The sequence below is a fragment of the Pseudophryne corroboree genome, chromosome 4, assembly GCF_028390025.1.
Source record: "Pseudophryne corroboree isolate aPseCor3 chromosome 4, aPseCor3.hap2, whole genome shotgun sequence".
Classification (NCBI taxonomy): Eukaryota; Metazoa; Chordata; class Amphibia; order Anura; family Myobatrachidae; genus Pseudophryne; species Pseudophryne corroboree.
This window is the reverse complement of record NC_086447.1, coordinates 204,220,255-204,245,425: the sequence shown is the minus strand read 5'-3', so window position 1 is coordinate 204,245,425 and position 25,171 is coordinate 204,220,255. Positions and strand designations below refer to the sequence as shown.

The 25,171-nt window shown below is 47.2% G+C and overlaps 1 protein-coding gene across 2 annotated transcripts in view; it reads left to right on the top strand.

The window, feature by feature from the left end:
• Positions 1–25,171, top strand: part of HDLBP (high density lipoprotein binding protein) — a 124,642-nt gene that overhangs the window by 23,667 nt on the left and 75,804 nt on the right. For both annotated transcript variants that reach the window (XM_063915813.1, XM_063915812.1), the window contains exon 2: positions 20,354–20,420. The gene's annotated coding sequence lies outside the window, so the exon portion shown is untranslated. The remainder of the gene's footprint in view (positions 1–20,353; positions 20,421–25,171) is intronic.

Below are 25,171 nucleotides of genomic sequence, written 5' to 3'. Positions count from 1 at the left end.
CTCTCATTCGGTGCTGCAGAGTCATCCGCACTCTCCCGCCCGTTTGGGAGCTTTGGTATAATCCCCATGGTCCTGACGGAGTCCCCAGCATCCACTTAGGACGTCAGAGAAAATAAGAATTAACTTACCGATAATTCTATTTCTCGTAGTCCGTAGTGGATGCTGGGCGCCCATCCCAAGTGCGGATTGTCTGCAATACTTGTACATAGTTATTGTTACAAAAATCGGGTTATTATTGTTGTGAGCCATCTTTTCAGATGCTCCGCTGTTATCATGCTGTTAACTGGGTTCAGATCACAGGTTGTACAGTGTGATTGGTGTGGCTGGTATGAGTCTTACCCGGGATTCAAAATCCTTCCTTATTGTGTACGCTCGTCCGGGCACAGTATCCTAACTGAGGCTTGGAGGAGGGTCATAGGGGGAGGAGCCAGTGCACACCACCTGATCCTAAAGCTTTTACTTTTGTGCCCTGTCTCCTGCGGAGCCGCTAATCCCCATGGTCCTGACGGAGTCCCCAGCATCCACTACGGACTACGAGAAATAGAATTATCGGTAAGTAAATTCTTATTTTTCATCAGAGTCAAAAAAGTCAATTAGATTTGTTTGGCATGATCTCCCACCAGTAAATCCATGCTGTTTTGGATCCTGAAAGTTTTGATTTAAGATATTCCACAACTCTTTCTTTTAGTAGTTTTTCCATTACTTTCCCTACTACTGATGTAAGGCTTACTGGTCTGTAGTTACTTGCTTCTTCCTTGTTATAGGGGTATATTCAATAACTGTCAGAAGCTGCCGTCTTGTCGGAAAGACGTCAGCTTCCGACAGTTTTAGGTCGGAAGGGGTTCCGACCTATTCATTACGGCCACGTTTCTTCCGACAAGTCTGGAAACCCAACTTGTCAGAATGCACGCTGATCGGTGGCTGAATAAAAGTTGGATTGAGGTGAGGAGACGGAACGGTGCAGCGGGCTACGGGGAGCGAGGATGAGAGGTACCTTGACAGCTGTCCCCTGGCCAGGCACTTCTCTCACTGCAGTGCCTCCCCTGCCGCCGCAGACATCACCTCCGCCAGCAGCCCAGCTCCCCTCGCCACTACTGTCCGCGCACCCGGCATCCGCTGACAGCAGCGGAAGCACAGGACCCCCGATACGGCCAAATCCAACAGTTTGATTTGGCCGTCCATTGAATAGGGGTTGTCTGGTCCATTCCAACAACTGCATGTTGGAATGGACCGGACTCTTAATGAATATACCCCATAGTATAGGGCAGCACGTACGGTTTAATGGTAGCATTACTGTCTCACAGCACTGAAGTCATTGGAACCCAACAACAAATAACCCTAGCATGCATGTGTGTGTGTACATGTGGTAGGGAATATAGATTGTAAGCTCCACTGGGGCAGGGACTGATGTGACTGGCAAAATATTCACTGTAAAGCGCTGCAGAATATGTGCGCTATATAAATAACTGGTAATAAGTTTTTAAAACAAAATCTAGTTCCTTTTGGTCGAGGTGAATAGAACAAACATTGCGATGGTGAGTGATTAATGTTAGGTGTGCACAATATTTTAGCATAAAAGACCATTAAATTGCTTCTTTTTAAATGAACACAAGCGTAAATGAAGATCCCGATCAATGGCTTTTTTACTTGGCTTTAGTGCCCGAGTATCTCCACCAGCCTTATTAGCTCCCGGGTCTTTATGAAAGCATTGATGGGATGCCAGTGTCATTGAAAGTGGTTCTTCAACGCCAAATAATTTGAGCCGCTTTCCCAAGGCAGCGTTTGCCCTCTAGAATAGTAGGTCCCATGTCATTCTAAAATGTACTATAAAACCACCTTTTAAGATACAAATTGGTAAAAATTGGAGTCCATTTATTCTACTTCTGTGGCTATTTGACATTACCATATGCTAGTGCTAGTTAATGTCTTTTTCAGCAATTAATCTACCAGACTGCTTATAAAGTTGAATATTGGCATGCAGCTGGTACCGTGTTCAATATGGGCAAACCTGAGTGCGTGGCATATTTCTTTTCTGTTTTGTTGCTTATAAAGTCTATTTGCGTGTTATCCCAGTGGATACATAAATAGGGACGACAACTAAAATTCATACAGTATGGAAAATATTTAGTTGGAAACCATATTTGTAATGTACTATTCAGTTATGGGGCTCAATTCCGTTCAGTGCCGATTGAATAGCGGCTGAAATTAGCTCCTGGTGATTTTTAATTCTGCGCGCTGTCATGTCGGAAGGCTGGTTCTCGCGGATTAAACATGCTGTTTAGGCGCGAGAACGGGAATTCTCAGTTTTAAGTGCCTGCTGTGATGCTGTTTTGTCCACGTTTGGGCACAAAACCGTATCGTGGACCTAAGTTTTGTCTGATTACGGCTTGCATCCCCAGAGGGGTACGAGAAGAAATCTTCTAGTTGGGGATGACAGTGCGCTAAATTGAATAGCATGGGAGCTAATTCCCGGTATTATTCAGTCTACGGTCAAAGTGTACTTGCTCCTACAATTTATTCTTCATCTACATTTTCTTGCAAATTTAGTTAACACATGTCTGTTTACGATGTTTTAAACCATACAAAATATAATTACCTGTGCTCTGGTGAGGTGTGGCATAATGTCGAGGTCGACGTGTACAAAAGGTTGTCACAACAATAGTCAACACAAGGTTTTTTTGTTTTTGTTTTTTTAAATGCTAATTCTGGTATATTCCATGTCATGTGGAAACGTAGACCCTTGTGGGCTTGTTTCGCTCTCCATGCTTCAGGCATGCTTTGCTCGCCACAGGTTACTGTTCCCAGTAGATGTCCACGTGGATAGTGAATCAAGCAAATGTTTGGAAAACATGTGAAAGAAACAAAAAACATCAGTCTGACCATATGCTGTCAGCGTATTGCCTGTCTACCTAGACATTGTAGAACTGCCATATGGATACCACTTCGATAGCCCAGTTTGTGTCCCTCAATACTTGTAACCGATTTGTAGGTTGATATTAGTATATAGAGTACTGTAACATAAATTATCTGCAGCCATGGATACCTGAAAGTTTTATTAGTTGACGTGGTTGTGGTGTGTTGGCTAAAATTGCACGGTGAAATAAAGTCTCTTTAAACACATTTTTACAGATTTGGCTGGTACCCTGCTTTACCCTGAAATAAGCATAAATGACTGAGTCTGACTCCTGGAGTACCACTGTCTGATGTATAAGACATATCCATTATATATTTATGCTAAGCAATGGTTCATGGAAAATGTGTGATCTGACTAGAAACTGAAACGTTATTTGGTATATACATGACTATTGGACAGTTCTGGCATTGGGTGGAACTGTCGAGCTGGCGAATAAGGGCCTAACTCAAACCTGGATGCTGCCACAACAGCGGTCACAGGCTGAACCCCGGTGAGGTGTGTGCGCGCACACAGCAGCCGCACTGCGCGTGCACACACAGTGCGATGCAAAGGCATCTCGCTTGTGTGATCACCTTTGCCTAATTGACAGGCAGAGGCGGGCGTGGCAGTGTTTTCGGGGCACAGTTCGGACAACGCAGGCGTGTCAGGACTGTTTGCGGTGCGTGCTGTGTGATGTCCCACGCCACCACTGTTGCCAAAAGCATGGAGGGTAGCCGACTGCCGACTGCCTTTACAGCTAGGCTGCGTCGGCAGGGAGCTACTCGACAGGTGCAAAAGCTTCACCACCGTGCAACGCTTTTGCATGTCTGCGATGGGGGGGGGGGGGGGGCAGACATGACCCGGCATGTGGGGCACACTAGCACTGTGCTGGTAGATATGCTTATTTCTGCTGCGGGCTCCACTGGGCTCCACAAGGATAGACATTGGGGTGTAGGGTAGGATCTTGATCCGAAGCACCAACAGGCTCAAAAGCTTTGACCTTCTTCCCAAGATGCATAGCGCCGCCTGCTATATCACCCAGCCTCCGTGCACAGGAGCTCAGTTTGTAGTTGGTGCTTGCAGTGCAAGCATGTAACAGGAAGAGCTGCTCACAGCAGCTCTATAAAAGCTTTTTCTGAGGAAAAAAGAAGACTACAAGGGCTGCAGCAGAGGCACAGATTGTGCTGGATGTCAGTAGACATTGCCTGCAGCTCCATCTCTCCCCCAGCGGCGCTGTACACTCCCGATCCCTGGTTGCCGGGTACCTACAGCTGAGGCTCCGGTTTTCTTCACGTTAGACACACACGGCTGGAGCTCTCCAGGATCGCGTGGCCGCGCTTTGGGAGGTGGTAAGTGGGTCCCTCTAGCGGGACCCGGTCTTGATCGCGATCCGGTGCAGTCAGTGGGAGGCGGGCCGCACGTGCTGGCGGTGGACACTGTGGCGGTACAGGCGATCCCACTAGATCACCAGGGCATGGGCGCAGATCAGGTTTTCTCTCTAAACCGTTTTTTATATCGCCCACAGTACCCGGTGGTTTTGCCTGCAGAGGGCATAAGGCTTAGACCTGAAGCCCCTCCCCCAGCCCCAGGGCGCCATTTCCAGCAAGTGTTCCTGCCCTGGAGCTGCATCTCTGTCTTTCCTCACTCCCTGTCAGTGTCTGTGGCGCCATTATCCCTCAGCTCACTGTTCCTGGGACTGCTTGGGCAAATCCTCCAGTGTAAAGTCGCCTGGTTGTCAGTGCTGTGACTTTACATGACACTTAAGTATTCTACCTGCCTTTTTAGACAGTGATAGTTAAGAAAGAGTGCACTTAGTCAGGGTTTCCTAGTACAATTACCCTGTGATATACATCCAGTTCTTACTGTGTAGTGTTATATCTATTGACTATTTAGCAATATAAGCTAGTCCAGTGCAGTATTATTGTCAGTAATAACCTCTGCATTGTACAAACTGTGACTATCTGTGTGTGCATTGATAGCTGAGTGGTGTCCTTTTCGTGTCTTTCACTCAACCTGCTATCCCTATATTCCATAACCTGAGGGGGCTTGGTGCGTCAGGTGTTATCTAATGTAGGATTTTCACAAAGATATACTGTATTACGTATTTCTCTAACGTCCTAGTGGATGCTGGGGACTCCGAAAGGACCATGGGGAATAGCGGCTCCGCAGGAGACTGGGCACAAAGTAAAAGCTTTAGGACTAGCTGGTGTGCACTGGCTCCTCCCCCTATGACCCTCCTCCAAGCCTCAGTTAGATTTTGTGCCCGAACGAGAAGGGTGCAATCTAGGTGGCTCTCCTGAGCTGCTTAGAGTAAAAGTTTAAATAGGTTTTTTATTTTCAGTGAGACCTGCTGGCAACAGGCTCACTGCATCGAGGGACTTAGGGGAGAGAAACGAACTCACCTGCGTGCAGAGTGGATTGGGTTTCTTAGGCTACTGGACATTAGCTCCAGAGGGACGATCACAGGCCCAGCCATGGATGGGTCCCGGAGCCGCGCCGCCGGCCCCCTTACAGATGCTGAAGCAAGAAGAGGTCCATAAATCGGCGGCAGAAGACTTTCCTGTCTTCATAAGGTAGCGCACAGCACTGCAGCTGTGCGCCATTGCTCTCAGCACACTTCACACTCCGGTCACTGAGGGTGCAGGACGCTGGGGGGGGGCGTCCTGGGAAGCAATGAATTTACCTTAGTTGGCGAAAAATACATCACGTATAGCTCCTGGGCTATATGGATGTATTTAACCCCTGCCAGTTTTCCAGAAAAAAGCGGGAGAAGAGCCCGCCGTGAAGGGGGCGGGGCCTATCTCCTCAGCACACAGCGCCATTTTTCCCACACAGCTCCGCTGGTAGGAAGGCTCCCAGAATCTCCCCTGCATCCTGCAACTACAGAAACAGGGTAAAAAAGAGGGGGGCACTTATTTGGCAAAATAACAGATATAAGCAGCTATAAGGGATAGACACTTATTGTAAGGTTGTCCCTATACATATATAGCGCTCTGGTGTGTGCTGGCAAACTCTCCCTCTGTCTCCCCAAAGGGCTAAGTGGGTCCTGTCCTCTATCAGAGCATTCCCTGTGTGTGTGCTGGGTGTCTGTACGTGTGTGTCGACATGTATGAGGAGGAAAATGATGTGGAGGCGGAGCAATTGCCTATAATGGTGATGTCACCCCCTAGGGAGTCGACACCTGAATGGATGGCCGTAATTAAGGAATTACGTGACAGTGTCTGCACGTTACAGAAAACTGACGACATGAGACAGCCGGCAGCTCAGTTAGTGCCTGTCCAGGCGTCTCAAACACCGTCAGGGGCTATTAAACGCCCGTTACCTCAGTGGGTCGACACGGACCCAGACACAGACACTGACTCCAGTGTCGACGGTGAAGAAACAAACGTATTTTCCAGTAGGGCCACACGTTACATGATCACGGCAATGAAGGAGGTTTTGCACATCTCTGATACTGCAAGTACCACAAAAAGGGGTATTATGTGGGGTGTGAAAAAACTACCCGTAGTTTTTCCTGAATCGGATGAATTGAATGAAGTGTGTGATGAAGCGTGGGTTACCCCCGACAGAAAACTGCTAATTTCTAAAAAATTATTGGCACTATATCCCTTCCCACCAGAGGTTAGGGCTTGTTGGGAAACACCCCCTAGGGTGGATAAGGCGCTCACACGCTTATCAAAATAAGTGGCGTTACCGTCTCCAGAAACGGCCGCCCTTAAGGAGCCAGCAGATAGGAGGCTGGAAAATATCCTTAAAAGTATATATACACATACTGGTGTTATACTGCGACCAGCAATCGCCTCAGCCTGGATGTGCAGTGCTGGGGTGGCTTGGTCGGATTCCCTGACTGAAAATATTGATACCCTGGACAGGGACAATATATTATTGACTATAGAGCATTTAAAGGATGCATTCCTATATATGCGAGATGCACAGAGAGACATTTGCACTCTGGCATCAAGAGTAAGTGCGATGTCCATTTCTGCCAGAAGAGGATTATGGACGCGACAGTGGTCAGGGGATGCGGATTCCAAACGGCATATGGAAGTATTGCAGTATAAAGGGGAGGAGTTATTTGGGGGCGGTCTATCGGACCTGGTGGCCACGGCAACGGCTGGGAAATCCACCTTTTTACCCCAAGTCACCTCGCAGCAGAAAAAGATACCGCCTTTTCAGGCTCAGTCCTTTCGTCCCCATAAGGGCAAGCGGGCAAAAGGCCACTCATATCTGCCCCGGGGCAGAGGAAGGGGAAAAAGACTACAACAGACAGCTTCTTCCCACGACCAGAAGCCCTCCCCCGCTTCTGCCAAGTCCTCAGCATGACGCTGGGGCCTTACAAGCGGACTCAGGCACGGTGGGTCCCGTCTCAAGAATTTCAGCGCGCAGTGGGCTCACTCGCAAGTGGACCCCTGGATCCTGCAGGTAGTATCTCAGGGGTACAAATTGGAATTCGAGACGTCTCCCCCTCGCCGGTTCTTGAAGTCTGCTTTACCAACGTCTACCCCCGACAGGGAGGCGGTATTGGAAGCCATTCACAAGCTGTATTCCCAGCAAGTGATAATCAAGGTACCCCTCCTACAACAGGGAAAGGGGTATTACTCCACGCTGTTTGTGGTACCGAAGCCGGACGGCTCGGTGAGACCCATTTTAAATCTGAAAACCTTGAACACTTACATAAAAAGGTTCAAGTTCAAGATGGAGTCACTCAGAGCAGTGATAGCGAACCTGGAAGAAGGGGACTACATGGTGTCTCTGGACATCAAGGATGCTTACCTCCATGTCCCAATTTGCCCTTCTCACCAAGGGTACCTCAGGTTTGTGGTACAGAACTGTCACTATCAGTTTCAGACGCTGCCGTTTGGATTGTCCACGGCACCCTACGACAGCACGGATGGATTCTAAATATTCCAAAATCGCAGCTGATTCCGACGACACGTCTGCTGTTCCTAGGGATGATTCTGGACACAGTACAAGATGGTGGCTTCTTACGAAGCGATTCCATTCGGCAGATTCCACGCAAGAACTTTTCAGTTGGATCTGCTAGACAAATGGCCTGGATCGCATCTTCAAATGCATCAGCGGATAACCCTGTCTCCATGGACAAGGGTGTCTCTCCTGTGGTGGTTACAGAGTGCTCATCTCCTAGAGGGCTGCAGATTCGGCATTCAGGATTGGGTCCTGGTGACCACGGATGCCAGCCTGAGAGGCTGGGGAGCAGTCACACAGGGAAAAATTTTTTTCCAGGGCTTGTGGTCAAGCATGGAAACGTCACTTCACATAAATATCCTGGAACTAAGGGCCATTTACAATGCCCTAAGTCAGGCAAGGCCTCTGCTTCAGGGTCAGCCAGTATTGATCCAGTCGGACAACATCACGGCAGTCGCCCACGTAAACAGACAGGGCGGCACAAGAAGCAGGAGGGCAATGACGGAAGTGGCAAGGATTCTTCGCTGGGCGGAAAATCATGTGATAGCACTGTCAGCAGTGTTCATTCCGGGAGTGGACAACTGGGAAGCAGACTTCCTCAGCAGACACGATCTTCACCCGGGGGAGTGGGGACTTCACCCGGAAGTCTTCCACATGATTGTAAACCGTTGGGAAAAACCAAAGGTGGACATGATGGCGTCTCGCCTCAACAAAAAACTGGACAGATATTGTTCCAGGTCAAGGGACCCTCAGGCAATAGCTGTGGACGCTCTGGTAACACCGTGGGTGTACCGGTCAGTGTATGTGTTCCCTCCTCTTCCTCATACCAAAAGTACTGAGAATCATAAGAAGGAGAGGAGTAAAGACTATACTCGTGGCTCCGGATTGGCCAAGAAGGACTTGGTACCCGGAAATTCAAGAGATGCTCACGGAAGACCCGTGGCCTCTACCTCTAAGACAGGACCTGCTCCAGCAGGGACCATGTCTGTTCCAAGACTTACCGCGGCTGCGTTTGACGGCATGGCGGTTGAACGCCGGATCCTGAAGGAAAAAGGCATTCCGGATGAAGTCATCCCTACCCTGATCAAAGCCAGGAAGGATGTAACCGTACAACATTATCACCGTATTTGGCGTAAATATGTTGCGTGGTGCGAGGCCAGGAAGGCCCCTACGGAGGAATTTCAACTGGGTCGATTCCTGCATTTCCTGCAAACAGGACTGTCTATGGGCCTCAAATTAGGGTCCATTAAGGTTCAAATTTCGGCCCTGTCGATATTCTTCCAAAAAGAACTAGCTTCTGTACCTGAAGTTCAGACGTTTGTCAAGGGAGTACTGCATATACAGCCTCCTTTTGTGCCTCCAGTGGCACCTTGGGATCTCAATGTAGTGTTGGGATTCCTAAAATCACATTGGTTTGAACCACTCACCACTGTGGACTTGAAGTATCTCACTTGGAAAGTGGTAATGCTGTTAGCCCTGGCTTCAGCCAGGCGTGTATCAGAATTGGCGGCTTTATCCTATAAAAGCCCTTACCTAATTTTTCATACGGACAGGGCAGAATTGAGGACTCGTCCTCAATTTCTCCCTAAGGTGGTTTCAGCATTTCACTTAAACCAACCTATCGTGGTGCCTGCGGCTACTAGGGACTTGGAGGATTCCAAGTTGCTGGACGTAGTCAGGGCCCTGAAAATATATGTTTCCAGGACGGCTGGAGTCAGAAAATCTGACTCGCTGTTTATCCTGTATGCACCCAACAAGCTGGGTGCTCCTGCTTCTAAGCAGACGATTGCTCGTTTGATTTGTAGTACAATTCAGCTTGCACATTCTGTGGCAGGCCTGCCACAGCCAAAATCTATAAAAGCCCATTCCACACGGAAAGTGGGCTCATCTTGGGCGGCTGCCCGAGGGGTCTCGGCTTTACAACTTTGCCGAGCAGCTACTTGGTCAGGGGCAAACACGTTTGCTAAATTCTACAAATTTGATACCCTGGCTGAGGAGGACCTGGAGTTCTCTCATTCGGTGCTGCAGAGTCATCCGCACTCTCCCGCCCGTTTGGGAGCTTTGGTATAATCCCCATGGTCCTTTCGGTGTCCCCAGCATCCACTAGGACGTTAGAGAAAATAAGAATTTACTTACCGATAATTCTATTTCTCATTGTCCGTAGTGGATACTGGGCGCCCATCCCAAGTGCGGATTGTCTGCATTACTTGTACATAGTTATTGTTACAAAAATCGGGTTATTGTTGTTGTGAGCCATCTTTTCAGAGGCTCCTTCTGTTATCATGCTGTTAACTGGGTTCAGATCACAAGTTGTACGGTGTGATTGGTGTGGCTGGTATGAGTCTTACCCGGGATTCAAAATCCTTCCTTATTGTGTACGCTCGTCCGGGCACAGTATCCTAACTGAGGCTTGGAGGAGGGTCATAGGGGGAGGAGCCAGTGCACACCAGCTAGTCCTAAAGCTTTTACTTTGTGCCCAGTCTCCTGCGGAGCCGCTATTCCCCATGGTCCTTTCGGAGTCCCCAGCATCCACTACGGACTATGAGAAATAGAATTATTGGTAAGTAAATTCTTATTTTTTCTCTGTGATTTAGTCACCATATCTCTCCTTTATCTCTGCTGGTGCTGACTACACTGCGCAGGGGTTTGGGTTTAGGGATATAGTGCTGCTAATTGTACTGTTACCTCATACTGCAAGTTATATCATGTCTGCTTCTGAGGGTAACGGTTCTGGGGCGGAACACACTGCTGGTGTTGCTGAAGCCACAGGCACATATGAGGAGAATATAGCAGCTGTGGGTTCTGGTTCTGGGGGCTCCTTACCCCCCAGTGGGACTGTGGCAACGGAGGCACATACTGACCCACCGTGGGCCGCTTTTTTTTCACGCTTCTGCATACGCTAGTTCATAAACTAACACCCCCTATGGGACCCCCAATGCCGGTACAACCGTATGTGGTCCCTGCAGCTAACCTGCCATGGGCGGACGATTTATCTGCTCAATTAAAGAAGTTGAACCAGTCCTTGACTACTAAAAAGTCTGACCAACGCTCGCTTAAGTCCAAGAGGTCCTCTAAGCGAGCGCTTGTCTCCTCACAATCCACTGCCGTCACTGACACCTCGTCTGATGAAGACTGCACATATACTGACCACACAGGTTCTGACTTGGATATGGCTGATGGGTAGGGTAGTTCACATGTGGATGTTCCTGATCTTTTGGAGGCTATTAAGTTAATTCTGCAGATTACGGATGATCCCGAGCCATCCGTCCCTCCTAAGAAACCAGATAGGTTCAAGCGTCAGAAGGTGGTTAAACAAGTTTTACCTCACTCTGATCACCTAGTGGATATACGTCAGGAACCCTGGGAAAACCCGGGTACGAAGTTTGTGCCTCAAAAGAAGATGCTGGCTCGCGCCAGAGCTGTCTAAGAATTGGGAAATGCCTCCTCCAGTGGACTTGCATGTGGCTAGGATGGTGGTTTCCTCAACTCTACCTGTCACTACCGTCACGTCTCTAAAAGCCTACGGATAAACGTGTGGAGGGATGTCTGAAAGCGATTTACACCCTCACGGGTGCTGCACAAAGGGCCACTATTGCAGCTACATGGGCTACAGAGGCTATTGAAGCATGGGCCTTGGAGTTAGAAGCTGAAATCTCCTCTGACCATGCTAGACAATGCTTGTCATATATTGTCACAGCGTCTCGATATATTAAAGAGGCAGCTTCTGATGCCAGTATCCTAGCAGCCAAGGCTTCTACTAAGTCAGTCCTGGCTCGCCGGATATTGTGGCTGAGATCCTGGTCTGTGGATCTGGACTCTAGAAAAACCCTGGAGGTACTGCCTTTCAAGGGACATATTCTGTTTGGGGAGTACTTAAATAAGATAGTGGCTGACTTGGCAACTACCTGTCTGCCTAATACCGCTCCGCTGTGTCGAAGGCTAAAGGTACGTCCTTTCGCCCCTTTCGTCCTTCAGGTAAAGCAAAAGGTCAGGCGTACCATAAGCAGGCCCGCACTTCCAAACCTGGTAAGCCGAAGCCCAAAAGAGCCTGGGCTGCCCGTCAGCCAGCTGCCAAGACTGATAAGCCTGCCGCATGACGGGGCGGTCCTCCCTCCCCCTGGGGGATCCCAGGGTGGGGGGCCGACTTCTAGGGTATACCCAGGAATGGTTGAAGACCACTTCAGATGCCTGGGTACGAGAAGTCGTCACTCGAGGTTACGCCATAGCCTTCAAAAACAGACCCCCTCATCGATTTTGCCAGACAGACGTCCGTTTGGACCAGACAAAGGCAAAAACTCTACACTCTTTGGTGCAGACCCTCCTGGTGCCTCTTGCTCAGAGGGGCCGGGGGTACTATACTCAGCTGTTTCTAGTCCCGAAACCGAATGGGTCCTCCCGGCCCATTCTCAACCTCAAGGCATTGAACAGGTTTGAAGATTTCCAAGCTCCGTATGGAAACCCTTTGCTCTATAGTTCTGGCCTTGGAACCTGGGGATTACATGGTCTCCCTGGACATACAGGATGCTTACCTGCATATTCCTATAGCAGTGTCACATCAACAATACCTGAGGTTTGCTATTGGCAACATCCATTACCAGTTTCGGGCATTACCTTTTGGTTTAACAACGGCTCCGCGAGTCTTCACCAAAGTTATGGCGGTGATGACGGTGGTACTCCGCTGTCAAGGGGTCAGGATACTGCCATATCTGGACGACTTGTTAATCCTGGCAAATTCCCCAGATCTTCTCCTGCGTCATTTGGATATGACGGTCTGGTTTCTACAAGCCCACGGGTGGCTCATCAACTGGAAGAAATCCTCCCTGGTCCTTTCTCAGAGCATGGGTGCACCTGGGAGCGCTGTTGGACACTCACAACCAGAGGTGGTTCTTGTCTCAGGAGAAAGTCTTGAAACTTCAGGACAGGATTCGTTGCTTCCTTTCTCGTCCGCAAGTGTCGATACCATGAGGCCCAGCACCTGCATTGCCGAATGTATCGGCATTCGACATGGTGGAGTATGCTCAATGCCATTCTCGCCCCCTCCAGAGGCTAATTCTAGCCAAGTGGGACGGCCTGCCTCACCGGATCAGGTCTCACATGATCTCATTGATTACGGAGGTTTGTCTGTCGCTGCTCTGGTGGCTCCAGGACCAACAATTCTGCAGGGGCCGTCCCTTCTTGATATCCAACTGGGTCCTGTTGACGACAGATGCCAGTCTAAGAGTTTGCGGTGCGGTGCTGGAGCAGCACTCCCTTCAGGGTTGGTGGACCAAGGAGGAATCTCTCCTCTCGATCAACATTCTGGAATTGCGGGCGGTCTTCAATGCGTTGAACCTGGCCCAGCATTTAATTCAGAACCGTCCTGTTCAAGTACAGTCTGACAACGCCACCACAGTGGCTTACATAAATCAAGGCGGCACTCGAAGCCGTTTGGCAATGAATGAAGTCTCACGGATTCTACGTTGGGCGGAACGCCATCTACCTGCAATATCTGCAATATTCATTCCGGGAGTCCTGAAAATTGGGAAGCGGGCTTTCTCAGTCGTCAGGACGTGCATGCCGGCGAGTGGGGCCTCCATCCAGAAGTGTTTCAACTCCTCGTGGAAAAGTGGATTCTTCCAAATGTGGATCGGATGGCGTCTTAACACAATCACACGGTTCCGGTCTTCGGAGCAAGGACAAGGGATCCTCAAGCAGCATTCGTGGATGCGCTAGCAGTGCCGTGGAGGTTTTGGCTGCCGTACGTGTACCCTCCGGTGTCACTCCTGCCCAGGGTAATTCGGAAGTTCAAGCAAGAAAAAGGAAATCTGCTTCTCATAGCTCCGGCGTGGCCCAGACGGCACTGGTTCTCAGACCTGCAGGGCCTGTCGTCAGAGCGTCCAATTCTACTTCCACAACGCCCAGACCTCCTCATTCAGGGCCCCTGTATCTACCAGGACCTAGCCCGTCTGCCTTTGACGGCGTGGCTCTTGAAGCTTCCGTCTTGAGGGCTAAGGGTTTTCTGAAGTGGTCATTATAACTATGTTGCGCGGGAAACCGGCTTCTGCTCGGATTTACCATAGGGTCTGGCATTCCTACTTTGGTGCGCATCTAACATTTATGACGCTTCCAAGTTTAGTACAGCCAAGCTTTTGGCTTTTCTGCAGCAAGGCTTAGAGTTAGGTCTGCGTCTGGCCTCCCTCAAGGTTCATATTTCTGCCTTGTCTGTGTGGTTTCAGAGAAAAATTGCGACTTTGCCTGATCATACTTTCACTCAGGGTGTGTTGCGTATCCAACCTCCCTATGTCCCGCCTGTGGCTCCTTGGGACTTGTCGGTGGTTTTGGAGTCGTTGCAGGAACCTCCTATTGAACCCTCTGCTAGAAGAGTGTCGGATCTGGGTGCCTTGTCTTGTAGTTCCCCATATCTGATTTTTCACTGTGACGGGCGGTTCTTAGGACTCGTCCCGGATATTTACCTAAGGTGGTTTCTTCGTTCCACCTTACTCAGGAGATTGTGGTTCCGGCCTTTGTCTCTCCTGATTTGTCTTCCAAAGAGCGGTCTTTGGATGTGGTACGGGCTCTCCGTATCTATGTGAAGAGAACTGTTTCTGTTAGGAAATCTGATTCTCTCTTTATCTGTTTGGATTTCACAAACGGGGCTGGCCTGCTCACAAGTAGATTTTAGCCAGATGGATTAGAATGGTGATTGCACATGCTTATGTGAGGGCTGGTCTGTCAGCTTCTGCTCACATTATGGCCCATTCTACTCGGTCTGTTGGACCTTCTTGGGCGGCCCGCCGTGGTGCGACCCTTGAACAATTGTGCATGGTGGTTACGTGGTCAACACGTTCATTAGGTTCTATGCCTTCAATACCGCCGCTTCCCAGGATTCTTCCTTTGGACGCTGGGTTCTTGTGCCTGCTACTGTGCGTCCCCTCCCATAAGGAACTGGTTTAGGACATCCCCATTGTCCATTCCTTGTGGAGCCCAGTGTACCCCGCAGCTGAAAACGAGTTTTATTGTAAGAACTTACCCTTGTTAAAACACTTTCTGCGAGGTACACTGGGCTCCACAAGGTGCCCACCCTGACGCACTTAGCTTCTTTGGGTTGGTATGGCATTAGCCGCTGACACTTCTCCTGTCGGGAGAGTGTGGTATTTGTGGTAACTGGCAGTTGTCTTTTACTTGCTACTGCATTGGGCTGGTTAACAAAACTGAGCTCCTGTGCACGGAGGCAGGGTGATATAGGAGGCAGCGCTATGCATCTTAGGAAGAAGGTCAAAGCTTTTGAGCCTGTTGGTGCTTCGGATCAAGATCCTACTCTACACCCCAATGTATCCTTGTGGAGCCCAGTGTACCTCGCAGAAAGTTTTAACAAAGGTAAGTTCTTACCATAAAACTCGTTTTTGCACATCTGTGGTCAGGTCTGAATTAGGCCCTAAGACAGGTTACAATACTTCACTTGGACCTTCTTGTTGAGATAGCCAGCTGTAAGGGATGGAACAATGATGTAACGGTGGTAGGAGTAGCCCATACCAGGACATCAAGGTAAAAGCAGAAAACTCTGTAAGCTGCTGCAGGAGTCAAGATACTAAATACTGCAGTAACCCCGATAACCAAGTAAACCTTATTGTGCAAGTAAGCTGCATACAGTGGATTGTTGGCTTATTTTAGGGCGCTCTCCTTTTTATTCTGTAGTCTGGTGCATGCTCTGAGCTTTTAGTTCCAGCAGGGCCGAGTTGGTCATCCAGAGTGGATGTATGAGGTTGTTGTTTTTTCCGCAGGTCAGGTTTGGGTAGCCTGCGGGTCTCCAGGTAATGGCCCAACTTTTCCCAACATGCTCAACCAGTCTCTCCATAATGGCCGGAGAGCCAAAGGATGCCCACTCTGGTGTGAGTTGTGGCGTAATGATTGCCAGTCCCTGCCTGCTGCTACTTTTCATGTAACTCATGAAGCAAAGTCTGCTTGTTCTGCATGTATCTATTAATATTATTCCTCTATGGTAGTGCAGTGCCTACATAGTTCACTGTGCTGTGTACATGGGACCAATGAAAGCTACTTATAGCCAACAAATACCATAACAACGTGATGGAACAGAAGGGGAAAAGGCCCCGTTTACCATGTGTGTTGTGGATAAATAGTCCATTACTTGCAGAATACTGGTACAGTAGGATTTTTGCTGGTTATCAGTTACTGTAGTGTACAGCTTAGTGGAAGGAGTGTTTCTGTAGATGATTACAGAAGAAGCAGGCACTACAGGGATTTATGCTTGCTGAACAGTCTTCTTCCCATGAGGTTCCCACCGCCCACTAGAGACTAAGGACACATCTGCATTATCCCCATCAGTCCCCGGCAGTACAGAAAATAAGAACGCTGAAACAAGCAGGGTGTTTTATCTGTTGTGTTATTGGGGTGTACACCTATTCGTCACCTGAGCCCATCTTACTTTAAGGCTGTACATTCAGCTGCTTAGTAGTTAAACTGGTGTAGACTGCAGCTGACGGAGCACATCTGTTTCAGCTCAGGGAAACCCCTGTTTCCACACATGGCAGAATTGTACAAAATGGCCAACAGGATGTGTAACAGCAGCACTAGCTAAGCGCTGCACACTTGTTACTGGGTCAGTTTTCCTGGATTATTTCTAGTTAATATTTGAATCTGATATTCTCAGTTGGAAAGTCAGCAAGGTGAGTCTCTTAATCGGCCTGCAAAGAGGAAGCATGGAGAGAGCGCTGCGAAAGGGATGCTAACGTTTTTTCATGCTCCTGATATGGACTTGGTGCTCATCCAAAGTGGAACGCCGAAATCTTGAAGCGTAGGCTTTAACTGTGAAGGGGAGCATCACAAAGCGTTCACAAATCTTTCAAACAGAAGTTAGTTCAGGAATGACCATATGCATGTGTTTTCCACTAATATGTATTGTGCAATACCTGCGGTAGTTTTGTCTTGTGAGAGTCCAAGGTTCAGGCTGTGGTTTAATGCTGTATGCTAAAATCAGTGGGGCAGATGTATTAACCTGGAGACGGCGTAAAGCAGTGATATGTGCAAGGTGATAAATGCATTATCCAGTCAGCTACTAACTGTCAATTTACATATTGGATTTGAGTGGCTGGTGTTTCACCTCGCACATATCACTGCTTTATCACTTCCTTATGCAGTCTCCAAATTTGCCCCATTGATTGTAGAGAGAGTTAGATTTGGGTGGGGTGTGTTCAAACTGAAATCTAAATTGCAGTGTAAAGCAGCCAGTATTTACCCTGCACAGAAACAAAATTAAATCTAGCTCTCTGCACGTTATCTCCCCCCCCCCCCCCCCCCTCCCCCCTGCACGGCACATGGTTTTGGCCAACTGCTAACAAATTTGCTGCTGCGGTCAACTCTGAATTACCCCCATAAGGCAAACCGTTGCTTTAGTATCGGTACTATGCTGCATTTTGCAGTATTCCTATACAGTGAGCATAAACTGCAGCTAGTCCATTTTTTGAAGTGAGAATTCTTATAGAGATGGTTGGTGTTCATTGTGCTCAATAAGTTAGGGGTTAGCACCTATTAGGAAGTTGCAGAAAGGTTATTAAAGAACAGTTAATATCCCTTTAGCATGATCATATTCATCATGAAGAAATGGAGACCGCTGTGAACTTGTACAGAATAGGCTAAACTAAACATCCTTAGGAAGCACATTTGTCAAAGGGATTCATGGCAACTCTGAAAGGGTTAGTGACAGAGGTGGCAGGATCTGTACCCTGGTCAGAAACTGCATCATTTTCACTCTGAGAAGAAGGCAGAAAGAAAATACATTGAAGTACTGACTCCGGAAATCTCACATATGGACTTATTAATGCAGGGTACACATGGTTGATGGGTCGTGCGTAGTTCACAATTTGTATTTGTCGACTGCCTGCATGATATAATTTGTCACCTGTCCGAGCGATATATCTGCAAATGTGTACCCAGCATAAGGCTTGGGAGCAAATCCAGCTAAAAGGTGGACATTTACAGCTATACGATCAGGGTAGTAATGCAAATCTATGTTGGTTAGTCAAGGGACATAGAATTTCTTTGTTTATGCTTCAGTCACCTGTGGGACCCTGCGTGCTTTGTGCACGTACACACTAGGCGATATAACGTGCAATATATATGGCTGATATTGGCTGGTTCAGAACGATATAGTTTAGTGTGTACAGAAGATACATTGCACGATGCACACTCCCGGTGGTCGTCTGCGACGTCGTTCGTTGGACCTGCATGCAGGTCAAACGGGCAATATTACAGACAAGGGCCATGCTGTTGAATGCAGCATGGTCCCTCCTGATATCAGCATGTGTGTATGCACTAACCGATGTCTGGTCCCGTCGCGAATGACATCAAATTGTTTGCTATGTCGTCCTAGTGTGTACAGTATGCCCCCTAAACCCCAGAGACTGGATTTTCCCTTACAGCCCCATGAGCGGAGAGCAAAAAATCTGTGTAAATGCAGACTCCGCATTCTAATGTGTGGGAAAAGCAATAGACTCCAGCACTTTGCACAAAATCTGTGTTAGCCTGCGTTACCCTAGTGTGTATCATGCTTTTCTGACTGCGGGATTTTTAACTTCATTAGTATTAAATGTATAACATGGAGTGTTTTGTATGTAATATCATGCACCCTTTCAAATACCGCAGCCAGAACCACCAACAGTTACTGCTCTGAGCAGCCACGTCCACCATGGCCTGCTGAGGACAGAGCCAAAAAGTTACAGGATTGGCTCAAGCTTCAAATAATCCTCACTTATGTGTCTGATGCCAACAGATAACACTGCACGTTATGGGAAATGTTTAATCATTCACATCCGTACCTGCCACAGGGGCTCGAAACACACTCTAGGGTGAGTTTCATTAGATCTTAATCTATCCGTATGATTTTTGATGTTGGGAGGAGACCCACGTGAACGCCATACAGAGTATTTCCTTCTGTGAGTCACTATTCATACTGCCAATAATCTATACTATTATTTATAAACTCCTATACTCTATCTGACCAGATGGTGCTCAAGCAATACTGCAAATGAGTGAAAATTCAGGTGTCCAGATATACAAAGCTGGGGTGTGGTTCATAGGGTCGACAGTAAGTTGACACCCAAAATAGGTCGACATAAGCTTTTGGGGAAAAAAATTGGTGGCATTTTCTTCGTAAAATGACGGGGAACCCCAATTAGTGCACAGTGTCCCCGCGTATGGCGAGCGAAGAGAGCCATGCTTCGGGCAAGGTGTCTCGCTACGCTCGGCACAGATTAGTTCCCAGTTGTATTCCACATGGATCGGAAAGTATAGTATGGAAGTAAAGAAAGTTAAAAATTAAAACAAATTGTGAAAAACTCATGTTGACTTTTTGGCATGTCTGCCTAGTGCATGTCAACCAAGAAACACCTAATGCATTTCGACCAAGAAACCCTGTCGACCTGATGAATGACGAACAATAGTGGGCGACCTAAGGACTGTCAACCTAATTGTGGGCGACCTAGAGACCGGATACCCAAAGCTGGTAGTTACAGCTAAATGTGCGACTACCAATGATTACTAGAGCATGTATATTTCTTTAGAAATCTCCATTTAATAAAAAATAAAAAAAGTTGATTAAATTCAACGGAAATTCAACAGTGCTGGGAAGGAGGTGCCAGAGCCATTCAATTCAGCGTGCTAAGTCTGACTAGTGGATTTCTGCTGGTACCCCTCTTGGGGTGCCAGCAGAAATCTGAGAACTAGGTCTGCAATGCTGTTTGGTGCCCTAGTGTGGCGAAAACAGCATTGCAGTGGGGCACTTAAAACAGAATGCCCGTTCTCGCGACTAAACATTCTGTTTAAGGCGCGTGTGCCTGCATTCTCCGACATAGCAGCGCACTGAATTGAATAGCTCCAGCATCTCGTAAAAAACAAAGGTTCGTAACTATTTTCTGTTGTCATTTGTCTTGTTCAGTGATAAGAAATCTGTTCATACTTTATGAAGTAAGCTGAAATAGAGTTGAATCTCTTTTGTGATGACTTTAGATGAAGTGCTTGTGTTACTGTACTTGTGTAATGAGTCTTTTCTATATATGAGCTCCAGTGTAGATTAACTTGCGTTTCATTGCTGTTTGTGTAACCATTTGCCTCCAGCAGTTTATTTGGCTTCACTCCTCCTTTCAATAAATAACTTCTACTTTATTGATAAAGACATAATCCAGGTCACTGCTGAATAAGTTTTATCACGTAGTGTATATCCATCTATTGGTATAATATATCTAGCATTAATTGATCGGTCTTGTGTTGATATAACATGATTTGGTTTTACAGTAGAAACTATTGAGTTTAGAAAGCTATGGCTATAATGGTTATCTTATTAGAGCCACATTCTGGGGCAGTCTAGCACCAGAACTGCATATAGATAATTCCTTATCTGTATTGCTTAGAATGCTGTAATATAGTATGTGATGGGATGTGTCCTTTTTATGGATTGTAATATACACCATAGAATATTTATTAACTACTTGCTATGGTTTTTATCGTCTAGTCTATATTAATGAAGGTATTGTTGATCCACAGAAGCTGGCAGGCTGAAAGAAGCGTTCAGCTCACCGGACGGACTTTCTGGCTTTTGACCCTTTAGCTGGTAAGTTTGTTTCCATTTTTTAATTTTCGCTTTCAATTTTGATTTGCATGTGAGTGATTTGGGGTAGGCTGCTGTTTACCAGTGGGCCAAGTACTAAAATGAAATTGTGATTGAGCAGGGTCTATTTTACTGCTGGTAACAGTACTGTACTTTCTGTCCACATGCGTGATTAAGTTGTACTTAAGAGTATGGACTGAGTTACAGGTGCACAACTAACTTGTCAAGCCTGTCCGAATGCCTGAAATAGCTTATTAATAAGGGTGTGGGGATTCAGATGAATAGTCAACTTCTGATTGAGTCCTTTTTCACATAATTTTTTTTTTTTTTTTAGTGAATTCTGTTAAAGGGCATTTGCAGCAGTGTTTCATGAACAATTACTTCAAACCCAGTAATTCATATATATATATATATATATATATAATTTTTTTTTTTTTTTTTGGTTAAGCAGATTGCATTTCCCATTGCAAGTATGGGAAATGCAATCAGGTCAACTTTATAAAAAAATCACCCCAATACTCTAATAACCCTTTCAGACTGCCTGAGACGGGTCTCACCCAGTAGCTGTACACTGGTGCTTTCCGGGTGCAACCTGCCTCTGGCCCCTCGCCACCACTGTGTCCAAAAAACCAGCTTCCCGTTTACACAGCGAGCCAGGTTGAACACACATTCAACCCTGCTCGCTACCGGAGTTGGAATACTGGGTCCCTCGACCCAGATTATTACAACTGGGCTCTTTCAGACTGCACAGCAACAAGGGTTATGTACGCGCATGTGCAGTAACCAGTGTTTAAAGCTGGCAGTCTAAAAGGGGTAGAACAGGCAGAGTAGGGAGCTTGGAGCCAGTGATCAGCCATGTGTGTCTAATAAGACTACTGTCAAAACCAAATAAACATTTTTTTTATTTTTTTTTAACCTAAGTTTCCCGGTGATTAGTGTCCCGCTGCGTTCCTCTGGTCATCTGATCACTGGCTTCCTGCACTGTGACTCCAGTAAGTCAGCATCTGTTTACCGCAGACCTCAGATGATTCAAAGCTGGAAGCTGGCGGTTGGATGACTGGAATCGGAGCAGTGCACTGGGACACATCCTCGAAGGCTGCGGAGTGCATTTGCATGGACCAGGCTTTCTCCGAGATGCGGATTGTGATAAATATCCCCTATATTGTTAGACTATATTCTGCTGCAGAGCAAGTCCATTACATATTATTGTGGGGTTTGTGTATTGAGAGTAAATCATGCAAAAACTGTATTTCAGATAAAAACATTATTGATATGTGAAGCTAGAAGATACGTTTGGATTAGTAGTTCATTAGTGCTGGAATTCCCAACCTCTGCCCTCAAGGCACACTAACAGTCCATGGGGTCGATTCTATTCGGCAACTAATGAATAGCGCCGGGAATTAGCTCCCGACGCTATTCAATTCAGCAACTAGTTACGTCGGCGATGGCCCGTTCTCGCCGACAAAACAGGTTGAATTGTCGGGAGAACGGGCATTCTCCGACTTAACTCCCCGGCGCGAGGCTGATTCCCGACAGAATCAGCCTCGCGCCGGCCGCGAGGCAGCACTTTTGTCGGGTTTCTCTTCTCATCCCCCGGGGATGAGAGAAGAATTCCCGACAATTGCAGGTAATTAGTTGCTGAATTGAATAGCGTCGGGAGCTAATTCCCGGCGCTATTCATTAGTTGCCGAATAGAATCGACCCCCATGACTTTGTGATATCCGTGCTTGAGCACAAGTGGCTTAATTAGTACCTCAGTAAATTTGATTTACCCATCTGTGCATAGAGGGTATTAGTTGTCCTGTCAGCGGCTATCCAATTGGCCCCAATAAGCCGTGGCTCCTGCTGGCATATCAGGGATTTTGTTTCCACAAGAACAGCCCCGTTTTCATCTGAAAACTGGTCTGTTTATACCAAAAACAAACTGGTTTCACTGAACCTGTGTGTTTTTGGGAGAGAATGTATTTGTTATGGGGGGTTTTGTGTTGGTTTTTTTTTATACAGGCAACCAAATTGGATAGTGTGTGTATGTAAAAAAATAAATAAAATAAAAACCCAGTGGGGAAAAATCATGAAAGGTTTTTCAACCCCAATTTTTCTTCACCTCTAATTGGATGCTCCCCTAAGTGTGTCTTGAGGACCAAGGTTGGGAATACCTGCATTAGTAGTGCATTGTAGATTGCTTTTTTTTCATGATGGTTAAGTGAGCAAATAGATGTACTGAGTTGGTTGCGATCTTCTATGTCAGCATTGTGTTTAAAGGATAAATGCAGCAACTTTTAATAATTGTCAGGCTAAACATTCCAATCTGTTTCTAAATGTCATTTTATGTACTATGTGTGGCAGTGTGAGGGTAAACTATCACTGGCACATGTTGAATTGTGGCTGGAGGGATCCACCCTTTAACTGAAGAAAAGCCAGGTGTGACCACACCTAAGGGCTACAGAGGGGGGTCAGTGTGGAAGATGCTGCAGAGAGGAGTCTGGGTGGAAGCCAGTCAGAGCTCAGTATGTGGAGGAGCTGCTGAATGTCAGGAGGCCTGTGTCTAACCCTGGAGTAGACAGGAGAGACCATCAAGCTCTGGGACTGGGTTACCTGCAAGGCAGCAGGCCAGATTGTGAAGCTGTGCAGCCAAAGTCAAGCAGACCAGGAGGCCAGGATCTACCTGTCAGATATGGCTGAGACTTTGTTGGAGAAGCCAGAGGCCAAGCCAGGCTAACTCTGAAAAGACTGAGACTTTGATGTTTGCAGGCTAGCTGGCCAAGGTTAGTCAGGGGCGCAGAGTGCTCTGAATGGGTGCAAGGCGTTTTTGTTTTCTGTTAATTTGTGGTGGTTCCTGATTTCATGCCTAAAGTAAAGCACCATTATGTTTACCTGGGAAGCTGTTTGATCCTGTCTGAACACCTAGACACTGCAGATCCGCCCCTTTACTGAGCAAATTACCCCTAATCTTCACATATAGTATATCCACTGTATGGCTTTTTCTCTATCGTCCTAGTGGATGCTGGGGTTCCTGAAAGGACCATGGGGAATAGCGGCTCCGCAGGAGACAGGGCACAAAAAGTAAAGCTTTAGGATCAGGTGGTGTGCACTGGCTCCTCCCCCTATGACCCTCCTCCAAGCCTCAGTTAGATTTTTGTGCCCGGCCGAGAAGGGTGCAATCTAGGTGGCTCTCCTGAGCTGCTTAGAATAAAAGTTTAGTTAGGTTTTTTTTATTTTCAGTGAGTCCTGCTGGCAACAGGCTCACTGCATCGTGGGACTAAGGGGAGAAGAAACGGACTCACCTGAGTGCAGAGTGGATCGGGTTTCTTAGGCTACTGGACACTAGCTCCAGAGGGACGATCACAGGTTCAGCCTGGATGGGTCACCGGAGCCGCGCCGCCGTCCCCCTTACAGAGCCAGAAGAGACGAAGAGGTCCGGTGAAATCGGCGGCAGAAGACATCCTGTCTTCAGACTAAGGTAGCGCACAGCACCGCAGCTGTGCGCCATTGCTCTCAGCACACTTCACACTCCGGTCACTGAGGGTGCAGGGCGCTGGGGGGGGAGCGCCCTGAGACGCAATATAACGGAATACCTTAGGTGGCAAAACAGAATACATCACATATAGCTCCTGGGCTATATGGATGTATTTTAATCCCCTGCCATTTTACACAGAAAAGCGGGAGATAAGGACGTCGTGAAGGGGCGGAGCCTATCTCCTCAGCACACAAGCGCCATTTTCCCTCACAGCTCCGCTGGAAGGACGGCTCCCTGACTCTCCCCTGCAGTCCTGCTTCAGAATCAGGGTAAAAAAGAGAAGGGGGGGCATTTTTGGCAGCAAATAACGATAATAACAGCAGCTATAAGGGAATAACACTTATATAAGGTTATCCCTGTGTATATATATATATATATATATATATATATATATATATATATATATATATATATATATATATATATATATATATATATATATATATATATATATATATATATATATATATATATATATAGCTATAGCTATAGCGCTGGGTGTGTGCTGGCAGACTCTCCCTCTGTCTCTCCAAAGGGCTAAGTGGGGTCCTGTCCTCTATCAGAGCATTCCCGGTGTGTGTGCTGTGTGTCGGTACGCGTGTGTCGACATGTATGAGGAGGAAAATTATGTGGAGGCGGAGCAGTTGCCTGTGTTGGTGATGTCACCCCCTAGGGAGTCGACACCTGACTGGATGATTGTATTTAAACAATTAAGTGATAATGTCAGCAATTTGCAAAAAACTGTTGACGACATGAGACAGCCGGCAAATCAATTAGTGCCTGTCCAGGCGTCTCAGACACTGTCAGGGGCGCTAAAACGCCCGTTACCTCAGTGGGTCGACACAGACCCTGACACAGATACTGAGTCTAGTGTCGACGGTGACGAGACAAACGTAATGTCCAGTAGAGTAGGGCCACACGTTACATGATCACGGCAATGAAAGAGGCATTGAACCTTTCTGACACTACAAGTACCACAAAGAAGGGTATTATGTGGGGAGAGAAAAAAACTACCAATATTTTTTCCTGAGTCAGAGGAAATAAATGAGGTGTGTGAAAAAGCGTGGGTTTCCCCCGATAAAAAACAGCTAATTTCTAAAAAATTATTAGCATTATATCCTTTCCCGCCAGAGGTTAGGGCGCGTTGGGAAACACCCCCTAGGGTAGATAAGGCGCTCACACGTTTATCAAAACAAGTAGCGTTACCGTCTCCTGATACGGCTACCCTCAAAGAACC